This window comes from Leopardus geoffroyi, chromosome X (assembly GCF_018350155.1).
Source record: "Leopardus geoffroyi isolate Oge1 chromosome X, O.geoffroyi_Oge1_pat1.0, whole genome shotgun sequence".
Lineage (NCBI taxonomy): Eukaryota > Metazoa > Chordata > Mammalia > Carnivora > Felidae > Leopardus > Leopardus geoffroyi.
In genome coordinates, this window is record NC_059343.1 from 38,041,202 (window position 1) to 38,067,793 (window position 26,592).

General features: G+C 40.1%; 1 long non-coding RNA gene across 1 annotated transcript in view; it reads right to left on the reverse strand.

The window, feature by feature from the left end:
* The window catches only part of LOC123595366, a 159,526-nt gene extending 133,783 nt beyond the window's left edge, over positions 1–25,743 (reverse strand). The window contains exon 1 of the long non-coding RNA XR_006711148.1: positions 25,659–25,743. This is a non-coding gene — a long non-coding RNA (uncharacterized LOC123595366). The remainder of the gene's footprint in view (positions 1–25,658) is intronic.
* Positions 25,744–26,592: the final 849 nt, after the last annotated feature.

The following is a 26,592-nucleotide window of genomic DNA, read 5'->3' on the forward strand; positions in this document are numbered from 1 at the left end:
GATAGGAAACAACTGTGATGTAATTAGAGACCCGTGTGTGTGTGTGTGTGTGTGTGTTTTTGTTTGGTTTTTTTTTACCTTTATTTTTGAGACAGAGAGAGACAGAGCATGAATGGGGGAGGGTCAGAGAGAGAGGGAGACACAGAATCCGAAACAGGCTCCAGGCTCTGAGCCGTCAGCACAGAGCCCGACGCGGGGCTTGAACTCACGAACCACGAGATCATGACCTGAGCCGAAGTCGGACGCTTAACCGACTGAGCCACCCAGGCGCCCCCCATGTGTGTTTTTAAAACATAGAAACCAAGATAGCTTGAATGTTGTGAGTCACCATTCAATGCCAAAATGGCAATGAAGTCTTGTCACTCCTAAAACAAACAAGAAGGATGCTTAACTGTACTTAGATGAAGGCCATTAAACAATGTTTTGCTGCAATTTGCTAAAAATTGTTTAGTAACAATTATTTATAAATTGCTTACTAACAATTTACTAAAAATCATTTCACAATTTATTGGCATAATTGTCAATAATAACATAATAACAATAATTACTCTGGCAAATATACAATTTTGTGAAACATATTGGAGCCCATAAAAATGTTTTAAGTATCCTCTTTAATTATACAACATAAATATAGTATATAAAATTGAGTTCCTTTCAGAAAAGGATATTTAAGAATGGTAGAATAGCGGGGCGCCTGGGTGGCTCAGTCAGTTAAGCATTCGACTCTTGGTTTCTGCTCAGGTCACGATCTCACAGTTCATGAGTTCGAGCCCTGCGTTGGGCTCCATGCTAAGTGTGGAGCCTGCCTGGGATTCTCTCTCTCCCTCTGTTCCCCCTGCTCCTACTCGCTCTTTCTCCGTCTCTCAAAATAAATACACGTAAAAATAAAAAGGTAGAATAGTGATGTTTACAACCATATTCTTTCCACTTTACGGTTTTAAACAGTATTTGTACCCAGGTGATAAGTGATATTCTATGGTCCGGGGTCCCGGTTAGAAGCATAGGCTACAGGCATGTTATGTAGAGAGATCCTGGACCTCACTATCTTGCCCCTATCATTTAACTAGAAATGTTCTAGTCTTTGGTTTCTAAGCAGAAGTTCTTCGAAGTAGCCAAATGAATATAAACATCATTAGCATTGGAAAATGTTTTAAAATAAATTTTATTAGTATACATCTAGAGTATGATCTGGTTACTTTCTCACAAATTGTTAACTATCTCCTTTTCTTTAATAATTCATGTGGAAAAAGTATAGATGAATATTCCCTAAGATAGACCAGATGGTGGGTCCTAAAACAAACCTTAACAAGCTCAAAAGAATTGACATATTCAAAGAATATAATGGAATTAAGGTGGAAATCAGTAAGGAAGAGATAATAGTAAAATCTTTAAACACCTACAAATTAGGGTGCCTGGGTGGCTCAGTCAGCTAAGCATCTGACTTAGGTTCAGGTCATGATCTCAAGGTTCATGAGTTCGAGCCCCACATCAGGTTCTGTGCAAACAGCTGGAACCTGGAGCTTGCTTTGGATTCTGTGTCTCCCTCTCTCTCTGCTCCTCCCCCATCTGCATTCTGTCTCTCTCTCTCTCTCAAAAATAAATAAACATTAAACACCTACAAATTAAGCAAAACACTTCAAAATAATTCATGGGTCAAAGAGAAAGGTCAAAAAATATTTTCAACTGAATGATAATACAACATATAGAAATTTGTGGAATACAGCTAGAGAAAGTTTAGAAATTTTATAGTAATGGGGTGCCTGGGTGGCTCAGTCGGTTAAGCGTCCGACATCAGCTCAGGTCATGATCTCGCGGTCAGTGAGTTCAAGCCCCGCGTTGGGCTCTGTGCTGACGGCTCAGAGCCTGGAGCCTGTTTCGGATTCTGTGTCTCCCTCTCTCTCTGACCCTCCCCCGTTCATGCTCTGTCTCTCTCTGTCTCAAAAATAAATAAATGTTAAAAAAATTTAAAAAAAAAGAGATTTTATAGTAATATGTGCTTACATTAGAATTAAGTAAAGTCTGAAATCAATAATCCAAGTTCCTAGTTCAAGAAACTAGGGGAAAAAAAGCAAAATAAACCTAAAGTAAGAAGAAGGAAAGGAATAATAAAGAGAAGTCAAAGAAATCGAAATTGAAACAGAAGAAAAAATAGGGGAAAACAATGGACCACAGAGTTGGCTCTTGAAAAGATTTATTACAAATTGATAAACTTCTAGTAAAACTTAAGAGAAAAAAAGACAGAAAATACAAATTGCCAATATCAAGAATGAAAGAAGATATATAGCTAAAGATAATACAGGTATTAAAAGGATAATAGGGAATACTTCAATCAACTCTATTCATATCATTTTGAAAATTTAAATTAAATGGATCAATTTCTTGAAAACCAGAGTACTAAAACTCACTCAAGATTAACTATATCCTAGGGGCGCCTGGGTGGCGCAGTCGGTTAAGCGTCCGACTTCAGCCAGGTCACGATCTCGCGGTCCGTGAGTTCGAGCCCCGCGTCGGGCTCTGGGCTGATGGCTCAGAGCCTGGAGCCTGTTTCCGATTCTGTGTCTCCCTCTCTCTGCCCCTCCCCCGTTCATGCTCTGTCTCTCTCTGTCCCAAAAATAAATAAACGTTGAAAAAAAAAAAATTTAAAAAGATTAACTATATCCTGAACTGTTGTGTAACTATTAAACAGATTTAATCACTAGGTGAAATCTCCCAAACATGAAAACTCCAGGTCTATGTGGTTTCATTGGTGCGTTCTGCCAAAACTTAAAAAAAAAAAAAAAAAAAGTAACACCAATTCAACAAAACATATTTCAAGAAACAGGAACAAAGGAAACATCTCATAATAAATTTTATGATAGCTGCATTACTCTGAAACCAAAACCAGGTAAGGATAGTAAAAAGAAAACTATACTCCAATGTACCTAATGAACATAGGTATAAAAATCTTCAGAAAATTGGCAAATTTGAGTTCAGCAATATATACAAAGTATAATATACTATGATCAAGTGAAATCCATCCTCAAAATGCATGCCTAGTTCAATATTCAAAAATAAAACACTTTCTCTCAAAAAAAATTAAAAAATAACGAATTAGGGATGCCTGGGTGGCTCAACTGTTAGGTGGCTCAGTCGGTTAAGCATCTGACTCTTGATTTTGGCTCCGGTCGGGATCTCATGGTCATTAGATTGAGTCCCCTGTCAGGCTCCATGTTGAGCATGGAGCCTGCTTAATATTCTCTCGCTCCTTCTCTCCCTTTCTCCCTCCCCCACTCATGCTCTCTTTTTCTTTCTCAAAAATAAATAAATAAATGAATAAAATCCACCATGTGTACGGTTTAAAGTTGAAAATCACACAATCAGGGGTTGCCTGGGTGGCTCAGTCGGCTAAGCGCCCGACTTTGGCCCAGGTCATGATCTCATAGTTTGTAGGTTCGAGCCCCACCTTGGGCTCTGTGCTGGCAGCTCGGAGCCTGGAGCCTGTTTCAGATTCTGTGTCTCCCTCTCTGTCTGCCCCTACCCTGCTCATGCTCTTTCTCTCTCTGTCTCAAACATATATAAACATTAAAAAAAATTTAAAAAAAAAGAAAAGAAAATCACACAATCATATCAGCTGATACAGAAGAGCACTGGGAAAAAGTGTAAAACCCATTCATGACAAAAAAATCTCAACAAACTGGTAACAGAAGGGAACTTCTGCAACGTGATTAATGGTACGTACAAAAAACATACGGACAATACCGTACTTACTCATGAAAGTACTTTCACTTAAGATCAGAACAAGGCAATGATGGCCCTGTAACTGTTACTATTCAAAATCATACCTGAGTTGTTAGCCAGTGTACAAAAGTAAAAAGATAGCAAAGGCCCACAAATTGGGTAGTTAGAAATAAAACGGCCCTTACTCGCAAACAACATGATTGTCTACCTATATAACCTAAGAATCTACAAAAATATGCCACTAGAACTAATAAGTTATTTACCAGATTGCAAGATACAAGGTTAACACACAAAAATCAATCACATTTACATATAGTAGCAATGTACAATTGGAAATAGAAAAGTTTTCAACAATATAACTTTTTATAATTGCAAAAAATGAAATAATTAGGTATAAATCTAAAAAGTCTGCCATCTATATGTTGAAAACTACCAAATACCAATGAAAGACATTCAAGGAGACCTACATAAAAGGAATGATAGTCTATATTCATGGGTTGGAAGACTCAACATAGTAAAGATATCAATTCTCCCTGAACTGTTCTACTAATTTAATGCAATTCCAATCAAAATCCCAAAATGTTTTTATAGATACAGACATTAGCTCTAAAATTCATATGGAAGGGCAAAGAAAGAAAAAAACAACTAGAATAAGAAACAATTTGGAAAAAGATGAATAATATGAGATGAATTACACCACCTGATTTTTTAAAAAAAAAATTTAACATTTATTTATTTTTGAGAGACAGAGAATGAGCAGGGGAGGGGCAGAGAGAGAGGGAGACACAGAATCCGAAGCAGGCTCCAAGCTCTGAGCTGTCAGCACAGAGCCCGATGCAGGACTCAAACTCAGGAACTGTAAGATCATGACCTGATGCTTAACTGACTGAACCACCCAGGTGCCCCTACACCACCTGATTTTAAGGCTTATTACACAGTTATAGTAATTAAGAAGGTGTAGCATTGTCATACAGACAGACACATAGAGCAATGTTACAGAATAGAGTTCAAAATTAGACGCACGTGGGGGAACATGGAGTTGACATGCTTTTTCCTATTCTTCCCACAAAGTACACCTAAAAACCCTGGATACTATGTATGTCACAAACATAAGATTCTGAAAGGTGGAGAGAAAAATGGAGATCAGCTAAAAACCTTAGGATCCAAAGAGAGACACATTGATAATTTACTGGAGTGTCGTTTTTGCCCGATATGTCTCAGAATGGGTGCTGGAGAAGCAACCTGGAAATGCCAATGGGCACAGTTAAAATAGAAAGCAAGGGGTGCCTGAGTGGCTCTTGGTTTCAACTCAGGTCATGATCTCACGTTTTCCGAGTTCAAGCTCCACATCAGGCTCTGTGCTAACTATGTGGAGCCTGCTTCGGATTCTCTCTCCCCCTCCTCTGTCCCTCCCTTGCTCACGCTTTCTCTGTCTCTCTCAAAATAAATAAATAAACTTTAAAACGAAAAAAAGAGAAAACAATAAAGCATACTCTCTCTAGCCTAAGGGTTAGGGAAGAGGCAGCCTAGCAAGAGATGAAACTTTTAGAAAATAACTTTTGTAATACAGCCACACATCACTGGGAAAAACCTGCGGCCTGACCTCCTGTGGCCTGACCTCTACCCATACCAGGAATGGCTAAGTAGGAAGCCTGGACTCTCAACTTCATCAGGTTCTGAGGCACTCCAACCTGCGTGCAAGTGTTGTATCAGAGAAGGTTCAAGAAAGAAGGTGGTACTTTCATTCACGCCAAGCAGTACAAAGCGCCACGCCCCCACCCCAAATCATAGAGTCAGTAGAAAACATGCGGGGGGCCTGGACTTCCTCCATCACCCGGTAGTAATGAAACACCCCTCGTTCTCATGCACTGAGGAGGTACCCAGGGGCCCAAGTGGAGAGTTGAGATTTACAATACTGCCCAATGGTAAGGAAGATGCCTACACCATGGTGCCACTGGAGATCATGTTGGGAGTACTCATGAGGCACTCCTACCAATGACAGCCAGGGAGATATCAGTGGAGGTGTAGTGGGAAGGCAAAACTCCCATCCTTGCTCAGGAGTAATAATGAGTTCCCTCCATTTCAGTGTCAAGGGAAACTAAGTGGAGAAATCAGACTGCTGTTTGCAACTAGCAGTAATGAGGCAGTGTCACCCTTTCCACTCTGCAGTGTTCGAGGAAACTCATTAAAACAAAAGGTCTATATACAGTCCAGAGTCTCAGGCAATATGCAAAACGTCCAGGTTAGGATAGAAAAAAAAAAGCCACTTATACCAAGAACCAGGGAGATCTCAAACTGAATGAAAAAACATATGCAATACGATTCCCTAGATGGCAGATGTGTTAGAATTATCTGCCAAAGATTTTACAGCAGGCATCATAAAATTGCTTGAATAAGAAATTATAAATACACTTGAAACACACTCATGAACACACTTGAAATCAACACTACTAAAGCCTCAGCAAAGGAACTGAAAATCATAGCAAAGAAATAGAAGCTATAAAGAAAAACCAGAGGCATCTGGGTGGCATCCGACTCTTGATTTCGGCTCAGGTCACGATCTTGTGGTTTCTTGAGTTTCAGCTCTGCCCCGGCAGTTTGGAGCCTGCGTGGGATTCTCTCTCTCTCTCTCTCTCTCTCTCTCTCTCTCTGCACCTCCCCCACTTGCACTGTCTCTGTTTCTCTCAAAATAAATAAAATAAAATAAAAAACCAAGAACCAAATGTAAATTTTAGAAGTTATAAATGCAAAAAAATCAAAGGATGGGATCGAGAGCGAAATGGAAGGCAAGTAGAGAAGAATTACTGAATTTGACAAGAGAACGAAAGAAGTTGTATACAGTCTTTAGACTCAACGAGAACAGACTGAAACACGATGAACAGATTCTCAGAGGAAAAAAAGGTCTAACATTTATGTCATGGAAGTCTCAGAAAGAGAGGAGAAATAGGGTGAGGCTAAAAAACTACTTGATGAGGTAACTGCTGAATACTTCCCAAATTTGGCAAAAGGTAAAAACCTTCCGATTCAGGACACCGAGTGAACCACAAAGAAATCCACATAAAGGCACAAGACAAACTTCTGAAAACCAAAGACAAAGAAACAATCTTGAAATCACTGATAGAGAAACCACTACCCAACAGTGAGAGAATAATTCCAATGACAAAGGATTTCTCACCAAAAAATATGTTGGCCAGAACAAAGTTGTACAACATTTCTTTGGTGCTAAAAGAAAACTGTAAACCCACAATCCTACATCCAGTGAAAATATCCTTCAGGATTAAAAGGGAAATAATGACATTCTCAGGTGAAGGACAACTAAGAATTTGTCACTAGCACACCTACCCTAAAAAAAAATGGCTAAAGGAAGTTTTATTAATAGAAAGGAAATGATTAAAGAAGGAATCTTGGGTCACCACGAAGGAAGAAAGAACACAGGATCAGAAAATATACGTAAATGCATTTACTACTTCTCTTGAGCATTCTAGATTATGTTTGATGACTGAAAGAAAAATGATAACAATGCCTGATGTGACTCTAAATGTCTGTGTAGGAAACATGTAAGATAATCATATTTAAAAGGGTTAAGGAAGGTAAGCTTTCTTCACTTCCGTCAAATCAGTAAAATGTCAACGTCGGTAGACTGTGATAAGTTATGTATTTATAATACGATACACAGAGCAAAAATTAACAATGCTGTGCAAAAAAAAGGCATTCAAAACCACTATAAACAAATCAAAATGGATAGGTTCAAGTAATCCACAAGAAGGCAGGAGAATGAACACAGAAATAAAAGACAAAGAGAACAAACAGAAAAAACTAAAACAGCAGACTTGAACCTTAATATCTCAATAATTGCATTAAATGTAAATACTCTAAAAGTAATACTTAAAGAAAAAAAATGAGCAGAAAAGATTTTAAAACATGACCTACCTACATGCTCTCTACAAAACACTCTTCAAATATGATAGAAACAGATGGATATATCATGGTAACATACACCAAAAGAAAGTGGAATTGGCTACATTAATTTCAGATAAAGCGCACTTCAAAGCAAAGAAACTTACCAGAAACAGAAAGCTGCAGACAAAAATTGATAGAACTGAAAGCAGTATAGGCACAATTAAGGTTGGAGACTTCAGCATCCTTCTCTCAACACCCATTAGAGCAATTAGACAGAAAATCAGCAAGGGCATTGAAAAACTCAAAAGCACCAACAACTAAAAGATCTAATTACTATTGAAAACTCCACCCAGCAAGAGCAGAATCCGCATACTTTTCAAGTACCAGAGGCACACAAAACAAGATAGGGCACTGTTCAAATTTTAAAATCTTCAAATCATACAGTCTGTTCTCTGACCACAAGGAAATAACTGCAAATCAACAACAGAAAGATAACAGAAAACTTCCAAACACTGCGAAGCTAAAAACCGCACTCCTAAATGATTTATTGCTCAATGATAAGCATCAAGGGAAATTTAAAAAATACATTGAACTGCAGCACCTGGGTGGTTCACTCAGTTGGGTGTCTGATTTCGGCTCAGGTCATGATCTCTCGGCTCCCGAGTTTGAGCCCCGAATTGGGCTCTGTGCTGACAGCTCGGAGCCTGGAACCTGCTTTGGATTCTGTGTCTCCCTCTCTCTCTGCCCCTCCCCCACTCACACTCTGTCTCTCTCTCTCTCTCTCTCTCTCTCAAATAAATTAAACAGTAAAAAAAAAATTAAAAATGCTTCATACTGAATAAAAATGAAAATACAACATATTAAAATTTGTAGGACATAGCAAAAGCAGTGCTAGGAGGTAAATTTAAATTTAAATGTGTACATCAGAAAAGAGGAAAAGTCTCCAATCAATAATCTAACATCCTACCTCAAGAACCTAAGAAAAGTAGAGAAAAATAAAGCCAAAATGAACACAAGGAAGGAACTAAGAAAGATCACAGCAAAAATCAATGAAATTGAAAACAGAATAACAATAAAGAAAAATTAATGAATCACAGAGCTGGTACTTTTAAAAGATCAATACAATTGACAACCCACAAGCAAGACCTGGCCATGCAAAAATAAGAGAAGACATAAATAACCTGATTAGGAGTGAAAGAGGGAATATCATTACAGACCCTGCAGACAACAAAATGATAATAATGACATACTTGAAACAACTCTACACACATGAATTTGACAACTTACATGAAATGGACCAGTTCTTAGAAAAGTGCAAACTATCTGAGCTCCTCTAATATTAAACACTTAATTTGAATTGCCCTATAACTATTAAAGGAAATTGAATTTGGAATTTTTGAAACTCTCAAAATAAAATATCTAGATCCAGATGGTTTCACTGGAAAATTCTCCCCTATGTCTAAAAAGAATTAACACCAATTTTATACAATCTGTTACAGAAAATAGAAGAGGTGGGAGCACTTCCCAATTCATTATATGAAGCTATTAGGACTTTAATATCAAAACTAGACAAAGAATGTAGGAAAAAAATAAAACGATCAATCAATGAGCTTTGATTCAAAAACCCTCAACAAAATATTAAAAATTAAATCTAACAATGTGTAAAAAGAATGACAGACATGACCAACGGAAGACAATTCCAGGGATGCAAATTTGGTTCGATAGTTAAAAAAACCAAAAAACCCAACATTGTTCAGCCATATTAAGTCTAAAGGGAAAAAAAAATCACATGATCTTACCAGTTGATGCAGAAAAAGTATTTGATGAATTTCAAAACCTATTTATTATAAAACTCACAGGAAACTAGAAACAGAACAACTTTGTTAACTTGATAAACACCATCTACAAAAATTTGATGGTTACTATTATCCTTAATGATGGAAGAATGAATATTTTTTTTCATGTGATCAGAAATAAAACAAGGATGTCTGCCTTACTGATATTACCCAATACAGTGATGGAAGTTTTAGCCAATTCAATAAGGCAAGATAAAGAAATAAAAATCATGTAGGTCTAAGAAGAAAGAAAAAAAACAAGAAAAGAAAAAACCTCCTAGAACTAATAAGTGAGTTCTTTAAAGTCACAGGATAATAAGATGAACACACAAAATTAAATTATATATCTATACAGTAACAGGAATGTGCAGAAACCAAATGTTAAAATGGCATATTACTAAAATAGCAAAAATTTTAGTAATTTACTGGCTCAGCCGGTTAAGCATCTGAGTCTTTGATTTCAGCTCTCACAGTTCATGAGATCATGACAGCTGGAGGTTGCTTGGGATTCTCTCTCCTCCTCTTTCTGCCCCTCTCCTGCTCTAGTGTCTGTGCATGCTCTCTCTCTCTCTCTCTCTCTCTCTCTCTTTCTCAAAATAAATAAACATCTTCAAAAAATAATAAAATTGCTAAAGAGCAATGAAAGAGTTAAGTATACATTTAACAAAACATGTATTCGATCTATATGTTGGAAAATTTTAAACACTGATGAAAGTAATTAAAGAAGACCTGATACATAGAAAGACATACCATGTTTTTGAAGGCTCATGAATTTGAAGGCTCAAAATTGTAAAACATTAATTCTCTCTTAATTGATATACTGGGGTAAGAAAATTCCTACCAGAATCTGTGGAAGTGTTTTTTATAGAAATAGACAAGCTTATTCTAAAATTCATAGGGAAAAGCACAGTCCCAAGAATAGTCGAAATAATCTTGATAAAAAAGAATAAAGTGGGAAGATTCACTCTAGCAAATATTAAGGCTTACTCTATAGTTCCAGTCATCAAGATAGTCTGGTATTGGTGGAGAGGTAGCTACTTAGATCACTGGGTCATAATAGAGAACACAGACACAGCTCCAACACAAGTACAACCAACTAATTTTTGACAAAGATACAGATGCAGTTTAATAGAGGAAGAAGAGTCTTTTCAGGAAATGTGGGAGCAGGCACCTGGCTGGATAAGTGGGTAGAAAGCATGCAATTCTTTTAAGTTTATTTATTTTGAGAGAGAGAGAGAGAGAGAGAGAGAGAGAGAGAGAGAGAGAGGAAGCAGGTCAGTGGCAGAGCTGGGGCTTGAACTCACGAACAGGGAGATCATTAGCTGAGCTGAAACCAAGAGTCAGACGCTTAATCATCGGAGCCACCCAGGCACCTGGGCTTAGACTTTACTTTTTAAAAAATGAGAAATAAGTGAATAAATAAAAAGAAAATGAAAAAGAAATGTGGGAGCAATTAGCCCTCCATAAACAACAATGAACCTTATCCTAGACCTCACACTTCATGCACTATTTACTTAAAGTAGATAATGGACTTAAATGTGAAACTATAAAACGTTTAGGGTATTAAAAAAAAAGGAGAAAAGGATCTCTCTACATTATTTCTTACACCTGCATGTGAACTGGGGCGCCTGGGGGGCTCAGTCAGTTAAGGGTCCAACTTCGGCTCAGCTCATGATCTCGCAGTTCATGAGTTCAAACCCCAAGTTGGGCTCTGTGCTGACGACTCAGAGCCTGGAGCCTGCTTTGGGTCTCCTGTCTCTCTCTCTCTGCCTCTCCCATGCTCATGCTCTGTCTCTCTCTCTCAAACACAAACATTAAAAAATTTTTTACACAACCAGCTGCATGTGAACTAACACAACCAGCTGCATGTGAATTATTTCAATAAAAATTCCGAAAACATTTTGCAAAGTACTGGAACGTACACTTCACCAAAGAGCAAGTAAGATGTCAAATATGTGGAAGGATGCATAACATTTTTAACCATTAGGGAAATGCTAACTAAATCCCTGAGGAGATATCATTACATTAAAAAATATCGACGCTATCAGTTGCTGGCAAAGGTGTGGAGCAACAGGAACTCTCATACATTGTTAGTGGGGATACAAAATTGTACAGCCACTCTGGAAGATGGTTTGGCAGTTTCATTTAAAGTTCAACATACACTTCTCAAGTAACCCAGCTCTCTTACTCCTCGATATTTACCCTAGAGAAATGAAAACTTGTTTATACCAAAGCCGGTATATGAGTGCATGTGGCAGCTCTATTTGTAAACAACGCATGTGTTCTTCAAATGGTGAATGGAGGGGCTCCTGGGTGGCTCGGTCAGTTAAGCGTTGGACTCTTGATTTCAGCTCAGGTCGTGATCTCTCACTTCGTGGGATGAAGCCCTGCATCGAGCTCCATGCTGTCAGTGCAGAGCCTGCTTGGGATTTTCTCTGCCCCTGCCCACCCTCAAGAGACATAGACAAAGAAACATTAAACCAACAACAACAAATGGTGAATGCATAAACAAAACTAGTACACCTATACAACGGAATACTACTCGGCCATGAAAAGGAACAACTATTGATAAACGCAAGATTAATCAGTCTCAAAGGCATTATGCCAACTGAATAAAGCAAGTCTGTAAAGGTTACTACTGCATCGATTCCAAGTTTAAAACATTCTGGAATTAGGGTGCCTGGGTGGCTCAGTTGGTTAAGTGTCCAACTTCGGCTCAGGTCACGATCTCACAGTTTGTGACTTTGACCCTACATCGGGCTCTGCGCTGACAGCTCAGTACCTGGAGCCTGCTTTGGATTCTGTCTGTCTCTCTCTTTCTCTGCCCCTCCCCAACTTGTGCTCACTCTCTCTTTCTCTCTCTCAAAAATAAACAATAAAAAAAAAAAAAAGACTTTCTGGAAAGACAAAAAAGTTCAGTGGATGTCAGAGGTTGGGAGGGGGAGGAGAGTATGACTATAAAAGGATAACACAGGGGCACCTGGCTGGCTCAGCTGGTTATGCATTCGACTTTGGCTCAGATCTTGATCTCACCGTCTGTGAGTTCGAGCCCCGCTTTGGGCTCTGTGCTAATAGCTCAGAACCTGGAGCCTGTTTCAGATTCTGTGTCTCCCTCTCTCTCTGCCCTACCCCGCTCGTGCTCTGTATCTCTGAAAAATAATTAAACATTAAAAAAAATTTTAAAGGATAACATGAGGTCATTTTGGTGGGCTCACAGAACTGTTCTATATCCTGATTGGGGTGGTAGATACACGAATCTATGACAAATGTATGCCAAAAGGGTAGAGGGGAGCAAAAAGGAACTGACAGGAAACTTCTGATAATCAATAGCCCTTTCCAGCAACTTTACTCAATCCTTCAGATGACTCAGGTTCTGGTTCCTTTCTTTACACATGATATGCAAACAAAATTATATGATAGTCCTTTTACACAACACAAGCCCCATTTTTCATGACTTTTTCTTCTTATCTGAAAATTGTACGTTTCCATTGACTGCTTCTTAGTTTCCCTCTCACGTAAGCAGTTTGCCTTCTTTAAATGAAATTTTATGTCTCTCGAATTTCACAGAAGGTTTGTAACTAGAGAAGCTTTACTATTAGAAAAATCTTATTGTCACAAGTAGTGACTTAAAGTCATATTTTAAGACAGCCGGAAAAAAAAAAAAAAACCAACCCACACATCTCTTTTTCCTAAAGAGTTTGAATCCATAAACAAAATGAGACCTTTTTTTTACCTGCAATTTAAGTTAATTTCATTAAAACAGCAGTGTCATTGTTTCCTCCTTATTTCCAAGCCATTTGCTTGTTATAGGTGGTTGGATGTTATGTATTCATTTTGAAATAAATCTGCACAGCAGGAATAGTCAAGGATTTGGGAGTATTACCAGGAGCAGAACAATTTGTTCAAAACAACATCAGAATTAAAGCTTCTCCTTCTTCTCAGTCTTCTACCCACTTCAACCTTGCAAGAGGAGTATCTCTGGAATAATTTGCTCCGTTTCTTGCATACCTGCCATGCAGTGGACCCTAAGGAACACTTTATTGAGCATCCAACTGACTCTTGATTTTTTTTTTCTGACTCTTGGCAGACTCTTGACTCTTGGCAGTCAAGACTTCTGACTCTTGACTCTTGGCAGGACGCAGGGTCCTGAGATCAAGCCCCACATTGGGCTCCACACTGAGTGTGGAGCCTGCTTAAGATTCTCTCCCTCCTCTTCTGTCTGCCCCTCCCTCCCTCTTCTTTTAAGTGCCATTTTACCTCGTCCTATCAGCACCATATGTCATTACTGTTTTTAAAACCCCAAATACAAGGGGCGCCTGAGTGGCTCAGTAGGTTGAGCGTCCCACTTCGGCTCAGGTCATGATCTCACGGTTCGTGAGTTCAAATCCCCGTGTTGGACTCTGTGCGGAAAGCTCAGGGCATGGAGCCTGCCGCCTGCTTCAGATTCTGCGTCTCCTTCTCTCTCTGCCCCTCCCCTACCTGCACTCTGTTTCTCTCTCTCTCTCAAAAATAAGTAAAAATTAATAATTTTTAAAAAATAAAATAAAACCCCAATTACTTAAGAAAACCCTCACGGATTAATTGCCTGAGTGAACAAGTTTCCCATTATCATGTTCAACATAAAATATACCTCGACTCTCCACTCACAAGTTCCCACCTAAATTCAGAAACTCTTTTACTTCTACATATTGCAAACACCTGAACGTTATGCTTATTCATTCAGATGTTTATTGTTCAATTATCTGTGTGTCATAAATATATTTGGTCCATCATGGTGGTGCATTGAAGGAAATTAGCCATATTCCAGAGAAAGTTACGATCTGCCTATGCCTGCCAAGCGTGGCTCCATTCATAAATCAATACTTAATAAATTCTTTAGATGGATGATAATAAGGATGACTTTATATAACCGAAGAGGTAAAAACATTTTATCCCCCTTTTATGGCCGTGACAAAAGATTCAGAGCAAATAAGAAATTCTACCTCTAATAAGACAGTGAACCATTATCAGATCTGAATCTAATAACAATATCCAAATTTCTAGTCTTGAAGACATTTAAGATTCTGATAGAATAAAGCAACAGTAGCTTCAGGACAGTAGTTGGTTTCAGGGAAGGGCGAGCCCCAGAATATGATAACGGTCTTTGAAGTAAGGTTTGCATGATTCCTGAATGCAATCTTCCCTTCCCAGAAAGAAATCTCAAAACAGCTCTGAGAAACCAATTGCAATAGATCTTGATCAAACTTGGCATTTACTTCAAAACACATATTCTGTCCACAAACAGCAATACCTAGCTCGTGTGTTGAATAGAGCAGATTGGAAAGCATTCGATGTGAAAGACATTCTGAAAACGAAAAGCAACTTAGGGGATGCAAACGAATCGGTCAGAATTTAAAACCTTATACCCATATGTGAAACGAACTATTTCTGACCCTTGGAGATAAACTCCTCGTTTAGAAACAAGTATCAGGCTCTGCATATGGTAGACTTGCAGAACAGGGTCAAAGAGCTTTCATAATTTCATCACATCGACTGCAAAACATTTGCAAATGTGGGCCATTATTTTTTCATTTGATTTTCTTCTCTGAACCTCCCTTACCTCAGTAAACACAGATTTTATAATAACGGTGTCTATTTTTCTCAGAAGTTTCCCCAGATTAGGAGAGTGGCCCTGCGCCCACACAGTACTCGAGATCGCATAACCAAAAACAGCAAATTTCTCTTTATTCTCCGGAACTTATTTCAGGCTTAGAGCACAGAAAACCCTCTGGGCTGCTACTGTGTCTGAAAAGACAACTAAGGCAGGCAATCACCTGGTAGGCATGTTTAAATAAATCATTTTGCATTGCTTTGTGCTTTTGCAAGATTATCACATCTTCGACAGGAAGATACATTGAAGGAAATGATGGAAACAGACTCTTTATTCATTCAATAGAAGGGTCTCCAAAGGGTTCAGTCTTGAACTTGGATTTGAGAAATGTTAACAGGGAAAACTGATCCTTCATGGTCAGGTTATAACAGTAGTCACTAGAAAAGGGATTTTTGTGTGTTCTTTACCATTCTGGATATTGATTGATAAGCTTTTAAAGAAACCTTTAAAAAATATTTCTCAACCCTTAGAGGGCTCATAGTTTCTGCCTACAAACTTGACCTAAGTTCTTTTACCTTATTCTAACTTATTTCAAATGAGAATGCGGAAATCCACGTATGTCGTAAATATGCTTGGCCTTAACGTTGGCCCCCTTGAAAAGCAGACTCTGAGGTGAGGATGTGGATGCAAATGCTTCATCTCGGAGGTGAGCGCGGGGAACAGACGTGAAGAAGTAATAAAGGAGAGGAAAGCTAATACAGTGTGTGTTCACAAGCAGGTTACCACTGCGGGTAACTGGACCTTAAACTTGCTGGGATCCTCTGAAAACCCACATGGAATGGACTAGGGTTGGAGAGAGGAGAGAAGACGGAGTATTTCTTCACAGGTCGCCTCCCCCATTGGTTAAGTTTGTCTCAGGGGGCATGAACACCCCCCCCCACCCATACTTCCATGCAACGCCTGTGTGTGGCACAAGGCTTCCAGGCCAGAGAAAGCCCTCAGCCAGGAAAGAAGACAGATACAGGTGCTTATATTGGGAAGCTAAGAGGTACTGAGAACGGTCTTTATTTGCAGCTGCAGGTGAACTCTGGCAGGCCAAAGAAATATGGGACAGGATGTCAACAGTGTCAGCTCCATACTCGGTTCTCCATCTCAAGAGCGCTTAGTAGAAGTTATGGGGCAACGAGAGGGAGGAACATGAATATGGATTTCAAATCATTAAACCTGACCGGCAAGAAGCTCGTGGTTACTAAGTGAGCCCTGGTCTTATTACAAAGCATTAATGTTTAAAGAAGCTGCTAGAGGTTATCTGACCAGTGGTTTATCCTTACCAATGATGACTGTCCTTCCTTTCTTTCTCCTTTCCCTGGTGGCCAATGATGCGATTTAGAAATAGGAAGGTATTAAATAGAGGAACTGTGGTCCTTGCAGGACTGAAAAGTTTGCATGGAACCTTCCCACTATTGCATTTAATGTATGTGTGAGGGGAGCCTGGGTGCCTTAGTCGGATAAGCGTCCGACTTGGGCTCCGGTCATGATCTCACGGTTTGTGGGTTCGAACCCCGTGTGGGGCTCGGTGCTGACAACTCGGAGCCTGGAACCTGCTTTGGATTCTGTGTCTCCCTCTCTCCCTGCCCCTTCCCCACTCACACTCTGTCTCTCTCTCCCAAAAATAAATAATTTAAAAAACATTAAAAAATTAAATATATATATAGATGTGATCTGCAGAAAATTGTCACCTACGTTGCTCAATACTCCTACTTAGACACACATGTGAAAAAGTTACCCATGCCTGAAGTTTGCTTTTCTTGACACCAAATATGCAAGTGTCTTTTCCAACACCATTTCTCCGATTCTCTTAAAACCCGCTGGATAGCCAACAACTCAACCTAATTCTGATAGAAACTCCCCAGAGTTAGCACAGACCCTGTAGGTTAAGGGCTCAGTCTCACAAGATTGCCCCGAATTCAGTCGCCAATCTCAAGTTCCAGATTGCCACCCATACCTCTCACTGGCTGGCTACAAATCTGATAGCCAAATTCAGGTTCAAGAATATGCTAGAATGACCCAAAACTCAGGAACGTACTTTACTTACTATTACTGGTTTGTTATAAAGGATACTCAGAATGGCCAAATGGATACGGCAAGGTATTGGGGGGCATGAGTGGTGCAGCTTCCATACACTCTCTGGGTGAGCCACCTCCAGGACTCATCAATGTGCTCACCAACCTGGGAACTCCATGGACCCTGTTGTTTACAGTTCTTCTGGAGGTTTCATTATGTAGACATGGTTGACCGAATCATTGGCCATCAGTGATTGAATTCAATCTCCTGGCCCTCTCCCTTACCTGGAGGTGGGAAGTGAGGAGGCTGAACGTTCCAACCCTCTCATCATGGCTTGGTCTTTCTGGTGACCAGGCCTCTGAAGCAGTCTAGGGGGCCCCCAGCCACCCCCTTAGCACGAATAAGATGCTCTTATCACTCAGACGAATCCAAGGAGCTCTGTGCCAGGAAACAGGGACAAAGACCACATATTTATTTTGTATTATGCCACAATGCCTTCATATCAGGTAAAATGTTGAGGTGCCAGGGTAGCTGAAATTTCTCCCCTCCTGTGAACAAGGAAATTTCAGCAACTGAGGATGTTGCCATTTTGAGCCTTGGCCATTAAGAATCTTAGAGTCAAAAATGAACAACTCAGGCAACAATAGATGTTGGTGAGGATGCAGAGAAAAGCCGACCCTTTTGCACTGCTGGTGGCAATGCAAACTGGTGCAGCCACTCTGGGAAACAGTATGGAGGCCCCTCAAAAAATTAAATATAGAACTACCCTAGGACCCAGCAATGGCACTACTGCTAGGAATTTATCCAAAGGATACAAAAATGCTGATTCGAAGGGGCACATGCACCCCCATGTTTATAGCAGCACTATCAACAATAGCCAAAGTATGGAAAGTGCCCAAATGTTCATTGACTGATGAGCGGATAAAGAAAATGTGGTGTAGGTATATATGTACAGGCACACACACGCACGCACGCACGCACACACACACAATGGAGTGGAATATTACTCGGTTAATAAAAAAGAATGAAATCTTGCCATTGCAACAACATGGAAGGAACTGAAGGGTACTATGCTAAGTGAAATAAGTCAGTCAAAGACAAATATCATATGACTTCACTCATATGTGAAATTTCAGAAATTCAACAGATGAACATAGGGGAAGGGAAGGAAACATTAAGATACAAACAAAAAGGGAGGCAAACCAGAAGAGACTCTTAAATATAGAGAAGAAACTGAGGGCTGCTCAGTTTGTTGGAGGGGCACTTGGGGAATGGGTTAAACTGGTGATGGGCATTGAGGAGGGCACTGTTCAGGATGAGCACTGGGTGTCATATGTAAGACATATATCACTGGGTTCTACTCTTGAAACCAAGACTACACTATATGTTAACTAATCTGAAAAGAAATTAAAAAAAAAAAAAAAAAAAAGAACCTTAGAGCCGAATGTGTAGATCATATGGACTACTTTTTTTATTATTATTTATTTATTTATTTTTGAGAAAGAAAATGACAGAGCACAAGTAGGGTAGGGACAGAGAGAGAAGAGACACAGAATCGGAAGGAGGCTCCAGGCTCCGAGCTGTCAGCACAGAGCCCGACGCGGGGCTCGAACTCACAAACCGTGAGATCATGACCTGAGCTGAAGTCGGACGCTTAACCGACTGAGCCACCCAGGCTCCCCTGGACTACATATTATATTCTAAATCTTTATCCTCCCCATCAATTTAATGTTTTAGATACTCACTAGCCAAACACAACATGGTCTTATGATGATAACTTCATACAGCGAGACTTGTACAGAATTAAATATGAATGGGGGCGCCTGGGTGTCTCAGTCGGTTGAGCGTCCGACTTCGGCTCAGGTCATGATCTCGCAGTTCGTGAGTTCAAGTCACACGTCAGGCTCGGTGCTGACCGCTCAGAGCCTGCAGCCTGTTTCAGATTCTGTGTCTCCTTCTCTCTCTGACCCTCCCCCGTTCATACTCTGTCTCTCTCTGTCTCAAAAATAAACGTTAAAAAAAATTTTTTTTAATCTTTAAAAAAAACCAAAGAATTAAAATATGAATGTTCCATTTACTGTGCCTCTAACACGCGACATAGTCTCTCCCACCTAAAAGTAATCAAACTTAACATCTGCATGTATATCTGTTCAGTCTTTTTTCTATATGTTTACATAGAATTAGAAGCATACATTTATGAGTATGAATAGGAGAATCCTATTCATGTTCAAAAAACACGTGTGTGCAGATAGGTACACATACTTCCATATCTTGAACTTGTTTACATAACGTCTTAAACCTTACAAGATACTATTCCTTGACAACACACACAGAACTTTCTCAATCCTTTTATTTTTAAATTGCATCCCAAAATTAAGACTTTTTTTTTTTAAAGAGAGAGTGCATGCATGCAAGCTGGAGAGAGGGGCGGAGGGAGAGAGAAAGAGAGAGAGAGAATCTTAAGCAAGCTCCAAGCTCGGCATGGAGCCCAACATGGGTCTCCATCCCACAACCCTGGGATCATGACCGAACCCGAAATCAAGGGTTGGACACTTAACCAACTGAGTCCCCCAAGAGCCCCCGAAGTAAGAATGTTTAATAATTTAATTAAGCATCTCTCTAAGGATGGGTATTTAGGTTGCTTCTAATGATTTACAAATATAAACGACTCGGGAATTCTGCACGAAGCAGGCAAGAAGCAGAACATTTGAAGTTACTATTTGACAGGGTGGCCCAGAACTTTTCGAACACCTTTGACACGTCTGGAGAGTTCGGATCTCATCTCCCTAAGGTAGAACCCAGGCGATGCCCCTCCACAGGTTCCTTTCAGCTAGGGCACAATCTTGCAACTTCAATATACCCGTGCTGAAGCTTGATTTGGTAGTGAGCAGCTTCCACGCTTAATCCACTTTCCAGGGTAGGGTGGCCGCAGAAGCATCTGGGTGTCAAGGGAGAAAGTAGCAGGAGAGCTGAGCTCCTGCTACAGAAGTATCCTTGGTGCTGTGAGCAGTATCTACTTCAGTCAAGCCTCCGACATAGTAGCTATTCAGGCTGCAGCATCTAGGGTTAGGCAGCAGCAGAAACAGCAATCTCTTGGGGCGCCTCGGTGGCTCAGTTGGTTGAGCGTCCCACGTCAGCTCGCCTCAACATCTCGCAATGCGTGAATTCGAGCCCTGCATCAGGCTCTGTGCTGACAGCTTGGAGCCTGGAGCCTGCTTCGGATTCTCTGTCTCCCTCTTTCTCTGCCCCTGCCCTGATCATGCTTTGTCTTTCTCTCTCTCTCCCTTTTTCAGAAATAAAAATAAAACATCGAAAAGAAGCAGCAGTCTCATGGTTAAAAACTCCTTCTATCCCAATGTTTACTTCTTCCTTGTCAATTTTTATCTTGCATATTTGTGATTTTTCCTTTTGTTCTTAATTGGGTTGGGTAGTGGTTTGTCTATTTTTGTTGACTTTTTCAGGGTGACATTTTATTTATTATTCCTACTGTTTTTCTGGGGTTTTTTTTTTGCCTCATGCATACCACTTATTATGTCTATTGATTCTGTGTCTGATTTCTTCTGAATTATGATGCTGTCGGTTTCAGAGAGTTGAGTTCATTTATATGCACTTGTATTTTTATTGCTCAGATTTAAGACAATATATTCTTTGAACCGATCACTATTTTGTTGCTCATATATTCTAATATATGTTTTTATTATTATTACATTAAAGAAATTCTGCAGTTTTGATTTATATTTCTTATTTTACAATAGAGTGATGTATAGTTTTAAAATTCTCAAGTGAAAGGGTCTTTTTGTTATCTGATTTTGTTATTGCACTGTGAAAATTTTGTGATATTCTTTCTACTTTATGAAGCCTATTGAAGGATTTTGTGACATAATATATGGCTTATTTTTATGAATTTTTATGTGTGCTTGAAAAATGCACATTCTCTAACATTTGAGCAAAAAATTCAAAGTAAGTCCACATGACCTAACTTAATGATATTTTATGGACATTCCAAATCTTTAACAATTTGCTTGTTCATATGAGTTGTCTTGGGCTGCAATTGGTGTGTTAAATTTATCTATTATTATTGTGTTTCTATTTTTTCTTGCATACTGTGTCTACTATGAGATTTGAAACACCTGTTTTTCTGTTTTGTTTGTACATATTTGCTATACCTTTATGTGTTTGACTCTTTATGAATCACTTTATTACATGTATGTAGCACAAGCAAAATAATTTTTATTAGTTTAATATTTATTAATTTTTGAAAGAGAGAGACACAGTATGAGCAGGAGAGGGGCAAAGAGAGAGGAAGACACAGAATATGAAGCAGGCTCCAGGCTCTGAGCTGTCAGCACAGAGCCCAACATGAAGCTTGAACTCACCAACCGCGAGATCATGACCTGAGCCGAAGTTGGATGCTTAATCGACTGAGCCACCCAGGTGCCCCAAGCAAAATAAATTTGAGAATCAACTGGAAAATTCCTTTCTTTTAAAAGGTGACATAAGCTCATTTACATTTATTGACAAGACTAATATAGGTGATCTCAACTCTGTAATTTTATTTTTCTGGTGGTATTATCCTATATTTACCATGTTTCTCTGCATGGTCTGTTTCCTTGTATTATTTTTAAAATTATTTTGATATATATGGAATTTGTATTTTTTGGTTCCATTGGTTTTCATTCTATTATTTCCTTTGATATTGCTGTTAGTCCCAATTTACTTTACATAGGCTTCTAGGATTTATTTTATCAGGTTTGAATGATATCTATTGACTAACGTTTATTACATATATGTAGTCAGTGTTCATATCCTACATACTATTTCTTTCTTCCTCAATTTTTTTAAATACAATGTATTCTCAAATTGGTTTCTATACAACACCCAGTGCTCATCCCAACAGGTACCCTCATCAATGCCCATCAGCCACGTTCCCCTCTCCCCCAGCCCCCATCAACCCTCAGTTTGATCTCGGTACCTAAAAGTCTCTTATGGTTTGCCTCCCTCCCTCTCTGTAACTTTTTTTTTCCCATTTCCCTCCCTCATGGTCTTCTGTTAAGTTTCTCAAGATCCACATATGAGTGAAAACATATGATATCTGTTTTTCTCTGACTGACTTATTTCACTTAGCAGAATACGCTCCACTTCCATCCACGTTGCTGCAAATGGCCAGATTTCATTCTTCCTCATTGTCAAGTAGTATTCCATTGTGTATATAAACCACATCTTCTTTATCCATTCATCAGTTGATGGACATTTGGGCTCTTTCCATAATTTGGCTATTGTTGAAAGCTCTGCTATAAACATTGGGGTACAAGTGCCCCTATGCATCAGTACTCCTATATCCCTTGGGTAAATTCCTAGCAGTGCTATTGCTGGGTCATAGGGTAGGTCTATTTTTAATTTTTTGAGGAACCTCCACACTGTTTTCCAGAGTGGCTGCATCTTGCTTCTTTACTCATTTATTATTTTTGTCTATTTGTTGTTGTTGTTGTTCGTTGTTTAATCTTTTGTTTAACTTCCAGTTAGTTAACATACAGTGTAATATTAGTTTCATGTGTACAATTTAGTCATTCAACACTTACATACAACACCTGGTGCTCATCACAAGTGCACTCCTTAATCCCTATCACCTATTCACCCATTCCCCCCACCTACCTCCCTTCTGGTAACCATCAGTTTGTTCTCTATAATTGGTATTTTGCTAAAAAATGGGGTGGGCAGGGGTGCCTGAGTGGCTCAGTCGGTTAAGCGTCTGACTCTTAATTTCGGCTCAGGTCATGATCTCATGGTTTGTGAGTCTGAGCCCTGCTTCGGGCTCTCCACCGACAATGCAGAATCTGCTTGGGATTCTCTCCCTCCCTGTCTCTCCTGCCCCTCCCTGTTCTCTCTCTCTCTCTCTCTCCTCAAAATAAATAAATAAAATACACTTGAAAAAAACAAGGTGGGAAAATTTGGACTTGCAAAGGGAGATAAGAGTCTAGATCATAAACTACTGCCCAGATGCCCTGACCAGAATGTTCAAACTTAAAAGGACTAGCAATACCGAACTTGGTGAGAATACAGAGTGATGAGAAATCTCATACATTGATGATGGGAGTGTAAATTTGTACAACCACTTTGCAAGCTGTTTGGTAGTTTCTCGTAGAGCTAAAAACATCTTATACCTTTTACATGAACAGTTCTCTACAACTGACTATATCCCCAAGAGAAATGAGTGTTTATGTTCACCAAAAGACATGCTTAAGAACGTTCAATGCAGGGTTATTTGTAAGACGTAAACATAAATAGGAAAAAACTCAGATGTCAATCGAGTAGAACTGAGAACTAAATTGATATGTATACATAAACTCACTACTCAACAACAATGAAAATGCTCAAAACCTCGGCCAACAGCACCTACACAGATGTCTCGGTCGAATTATCAAACAACAGAAGTTAGTCGCAAAATAGTACATGCTGCATAATTCCACTTATGAGAACTTCAAAAGCCGGCAAGATAGTCAACAATAACAATACCAGAAGTCAAAATAATGGTCACCTTTGCAGGATAATAGTTGGGAAAGGACATGACAGAGCTCTCCGGGAAGTTGGAAATGTTCTACACGTGCACACACATGTAAGATTTCATTGAGCCGTACATTTAAGATTTATGCACATTACTTTATGCGGTTACTTTTCTTAAGACTGTATTTTTCAGGGGCACCTTAGTGGCTCAGTCGGTTAAGCGTCCGATATCAGTTCAGGTGATGATCTCGTGGTGCCTGAGTTCGAGCCCTTCATCAGGCTCTGTGCTGACAGCTCAGAGCCTGGAGTCTGCTTTGGAGTCTGTGTCTCCCTCTTTCTCTGCCCCCTCCCCTGCTCATGCTCTCTCTCCGTCTCAAAAATAAACAAATGTGAAAAAAAGATTGTATTTTTTTTTTTTAATTTTTTTTTTTCAACGTTTATTTATTTTGGGGACAGAGAGAGACAGAGCATGAACGGGGGAGGGGCAGAGAGAGAGGGAGACACAGAATCGGAAACAGGCTCCAGGCTCTGAGCCATCAGCCCAGAGCCTGATGCGGGGCTCGAACTCACGGACCGCGAGATCGTGACCTGGCTGAAGTCGGACGCTTAACCGACTGCGCCACCCAGGCGCCCCAAAAAAGATTGTATTTTTAAGTAACCTCTCCACCCTACGTTGGGCTTGAGCTCACAACCCCAAGATCAAGAGTCGCACGCTCCACCGACTGAGCCAGGCAGGTGCCCCACTATGTTTTAATACACACACAGACACACACACAGACACACACACACACACCTTCCCTAGCAGGAAATCACAATAGGGAGTGGAAGTACATGGAAGCAGTTCCTGACGGGAAAGAAAGGCAGAAGAGCTGGGAAGGCATCTGGGAGGGCAGAGCAGACCACTAGTAGTCGGTTTTGTCCACTCTTGTCCAACTAGTCTCCACTTGTGCCGAACCTCACTCCGGGAAATACACATAATCCCAGGTATTATCTGGCTTTGTCCACTGTGACTGTCAAAGTAATGATAGGAAGCATGTCGTTTTGTTTCCCTCAGTCACCCAAGGCTGTCACGGGAGCGTGGATTAACCGTCTGATGCTACCCTTTGAGCTGTCACTACCGTCAACACCTGTTAGGGAGCCCCCACATTCCACCTTTAACCAGATAAGGCTCTAAGTTGACTGACCACCAGGGCGAATTGATACGGTTTTTGTGGTCACGCTGTGCCCCCTCTCTTTATCACTGTCACCTTTACACGCACCAGGAAGCACTGTGCATTACCGTGTGCTCTTCAAGCTTGTTGAAATTCACTACCACTCCTCTGCTGGCCTTCTTACTCACGTATCTCAGGATTTGGGGTTTGCTAGATGAGCCGAGGAGAAGGAGGTCACATAATCAATAAAATAAGCACATTCTGCTTCTTAGTTTAGGGGAAGGTAGGTGAAAGAGCCCCAAAACATTAATGGTTGAGGTTTTGCTGGTGATACAAGTTTATATTCATCCCTTGAAGCTCTGCCACACTGGGAGCTCAAATAAATACGCACTGTCTTAAGTCCTGTGCCGAACTTCTCAGAAAGAAGACTGGAAGGTTTCTGGACGCCTGGGTAACTCAGTCCGTTGGCTGTCTGACTTTGGCTCGGGCCATGATCTTGTGGTCTGTGGGTTCGAGCCCCGTGTCGGGCTCTGTGCTGACAGCTCAGAGCCTGGAGTCTGCTTTGGATACAGTGTCTCCCTCTCTCTGCCCCTCCCCTGCTCATATTCTGTCTGTCTGTCTCTATCTCTCTCTCAAAAGTAAATAAATGTTAAAAAAAAATTTTTAAAGGAAGCCTGGAAGGTTTCTTCTCTCTTCTGGGTTTGTGCCTCCTTTTATGATACTCCATTATCTTTCCTTTCCATCACTCAGCTCAACCACCAACACAGCTGCCCAACCTGTCCTGATATTCACCACTACCCTTTGCCATCATGCATCTATTAATTTGACAAATATTTGTTGATATTCTGGGATATGTGAACAGCAGTAGATCTAAGAAGATGTGGAAAGCAAGGTACTTACTGCAAGCTGTGGTCCCCAAAACGGAGGCTCTGAGATGAGGACTGTCATCAGTAACTTTAATAGACTAATTTGAGGATCAGCCCCTGTGAAAGATAAGAAGGAAGCAAGGTCGGGCGACAGGCAATGTTGGTCTGACCCAGGGGTGGGTCTGAAAGTTGTGACCCTCTAATCACATGGCTAGTTCCTCTGGCAACCAGCTCCCATCTTGAAGCTCTCTAGAGGCCTGCCAAGAGTAACCTCATTAGCATAAACTCAAGTATGGTTAGAAGAGGCTTTTAGGAGTAACAGAAGACATGTGAATCACACCTCGGGAAATTCCCAAGATTGTAGAGCTCTGTGTCAGGAACTGGAAACAAAAACCAAATATACATTGATTATGCCACACCTACCTCCCAGCCTTTAAACCTACCTCCTTCAAATTTTACACTCTCAACACACTGGCTTTCTTTCTTTTCCTGTAACAAGCCAAGGTCTTTCCTCACTCAGAGCCTCTTAGTTACTTTCCTGTTTATCTGTTGTTGTGACATTCTGTGACATTTTCAGAGCTGTCTCAATCTCATCATTCAGTTTGAATAATGAGAAGGTGATCAAATGTCACCTTCTCAACAAGGTCCTCCCTAACCATCCACCTCTCTGCTCTGCTAACACCTCCTGGGAACTATGTGCCAAGCACTCTCAAACCACCAAAACAACCTAAATTAATTAATTTAGTCCTTATGACAACTTTGTAAATTAGTTACTGTTACTCTGATTTCATAGATGAGGAAACTCTATGAAATGAGTCACAAAGGTCTTTTTTTAATGTTTATTTATTTGTGAGAGAGAGAGAGAGACAGAGACAGTCTGTCTCCTGGAAAATCCACACAATCGTCTCAAAACCATCTATATATTAAAATCATCTAGGGGTGCCTGGGTGGCTGTCGATTCAGCGTGT